The following is a 2,483-nucleotide window of genomic DNA, read 5'->3' on the forward strand; positions in this document are numbered from 1 at the left end:
AAAAAAAAAAAAAAACAACAACATGATAGTCTCTGTAGCTGCTCTCTCGCTATGCAGAGATTTCTGAATATTAATTATCGAGTACCATTATTTAGATGTGACTAGCAAACATGCCTGTACACTGCAACGGGAAAAAAAATACCACATGTCTTTTCTCGTTTACAACTTACAATGATAAGTAGAGTTATTTTTGCCTCCATCAGCAAACTTGTTGAGTTTTCTCTTATGTTTCTTTTTCTCCTAATTTTCAGCACAAAGCTCTTCCAAGAATCTGCACATTACAGGTAGCTAGCACACTATCATAATTGGTTTTGGGCAAGCATATGGAGTATTTGACAAAAAACTATCACATTAGGGGTTACCGTCCCACAGAACTACCACATTCAAAAAAGTGACTGATAACTACCAAAAAATTCTAATTTTGTGACTAAAAACTACCACTTTTGAAAAATGACCGGTTTAGACGATTTAAACACGTTTATGACATGCGGGACCTACCCGTCAGGGGTGATGTGGCGGCACGGTCAACCTTGTTTATTTTGAACGTTAAGTTGAACGTTATGACAAGTGGGGCCCACACGGTATTCTTCTTCCTCCTCTCTATATCTTCCTTTGGCATTTTACCAAACACCTCCTGTGGGAGGGAAGCGGGTCAACTCCGGTGACGCGCCCTTCGTGAAGACGCCCCCGTCGCTCCTGACCGAGGAAGATGGTCCAGAGGACGCCCCATCCTCGCACGCCCAGGACGACAGCGAGGTGCACGCCTCACCTGCCCGAGGTGCTTCGCCAAGGTGTTCGCACGTGCTGCAGGAGCTGCTCGTCGTGGTGCTCGCGCACTGTGGCCGAGCCTCGTGGAGGGCGGGAGCCTCAATGTCTCGTTCCAACGGAAGGGGAGGAGGGTGTTGCGGAGCTCTGGCTCACCCCCGGTCGTCGCAGGAGGCGAGAGGAGGCTGGAGCTGTGGTGCTGCTGCTTGCAGCCGCTGCTACTGCTCCTATGCTGGAGGATGTTGCGGTGGTCTTTTCAGAGGTGGCAGCGAAGGACACGGCTTCGACGGCCGAAACACGACAGTGGCCACGGCCTTGGCGAGCACCCCGGACACCTCGACCTCCGCCGCGCTGTTGGATGCGGAGGGCATGGGGAACTTGACCGTGGCATGCACAGAGGCGGAGAGGTGGGCCAGGTCCTTCTCGGCGCGACGCAGGGACCGAACCGCGAATGCGAGCCTGTTGCCGTCTCGGCGCCGGAGTGCGGCCTGCGGCGAGGGGATGAGCAGGAGCTCGGCGTGCGCGTCGAGACGGGTGAGGCCCGTGGTGCAGTTGCTTGTAGCCGCTGCTACTGCTCCTTGCCGCTGACCACGAGCTCCAGCTCGAAGGGAGGGCGGCGGAAGCAGGGAGCTCGCAGCACCTCGGCTTCGCGTGCGGCAACGCGGGCTTCTCCTCCGGCACCCTCTGGCATGGAAGGCCACCGAAGTGCAGGGCGGCAAAGGCCACCGGAGCATGAGGGGGCGACTGGGCGACTGAAAGCAGCATAGGATGATGCACATGAGGTGTTTGGTAAAATGCCAAAGGAAGATACAGAGAGGAGGAAGAAGAACGGCGTGTGGGCCCCACCTGTCATAACGGTCAACTTAACGGTCAAACTAAACAGAGTTGACCGCGCCGCCACATCACCCCTGACAGGTGGGGCCCGCATGTCATAAACGTGTTTACATCGTCTAAACCAGTCATTTTTCAAAAGTGGTAGTTTTTAGTCACAAAATTAGAAATTTTTGGTACTTATCAGTCACTTTTTTGAATGTGGTAGTTCTGTGGGACGGTAACCCTAGTCAAATACTCCAAGCATAGGTAACAGGTTCTTGCATATATGTTTACGATTGACTGCAAACTGGAACATTTTGCAGCACATATTTGGCTTTGTCTTTATCTGTTCATAGGCTTAAACCCACAGGTTCATAAATGATCTCCAAAGATCTCACACACAGGTCTATATGCAATTTCTCTAACAAAGGCAAGTGCATATTACAGTGATAATCCTCCATCCCAACTTATCATGAACATATATAAAGCATAGGTCCTACAGAAATAATTTCTTTACAGTTGTCAGGTGCGGCCACTCTTGATGGTTGGCATTGCCTGTTTCCATACTTTCATGGAAGGGTGTACACAGAACTAAAAAACGATGGAGGATTGGTAAATAAACTTGGAAGCTTACATGCTACTCCCTCTGTTCCTAAATAAAAAAGTCTTTTTAGAGATTTCAAATGGACTAGCACATACGAATGTACGTATATAGACATATTTTAGAGTGTAGATTCACTAATTTTGTTTCGTATGTGATCACTTGTTGAAATCTCTAGAAAGACATTTATTTAGGAATGGAGGGAGTAGGTAATAAAGCTCATCAATCATGAATAAAGCAAGTCAGCAAGCCTAAAGATAACATTGGCTTAAGTAGGCTTAAGTAGAAGAACATGATGCTGAAT

Source organism: Triticum aestivum, chromosome 5B, assembly GCF_018294505.1.
Source record: "Triticum aestivum cultivar Chinese Spring chromosome 5B, IWGSC CS RefSeq v2.1, whole genome shotgun sequence".
Classification (NCBI taxonomy): Eukaryota; Viridiplantae; Streptophyta; class Magnoliopsida; order Poales; family Poaceae; genus Triticum; species Triticum aestivum.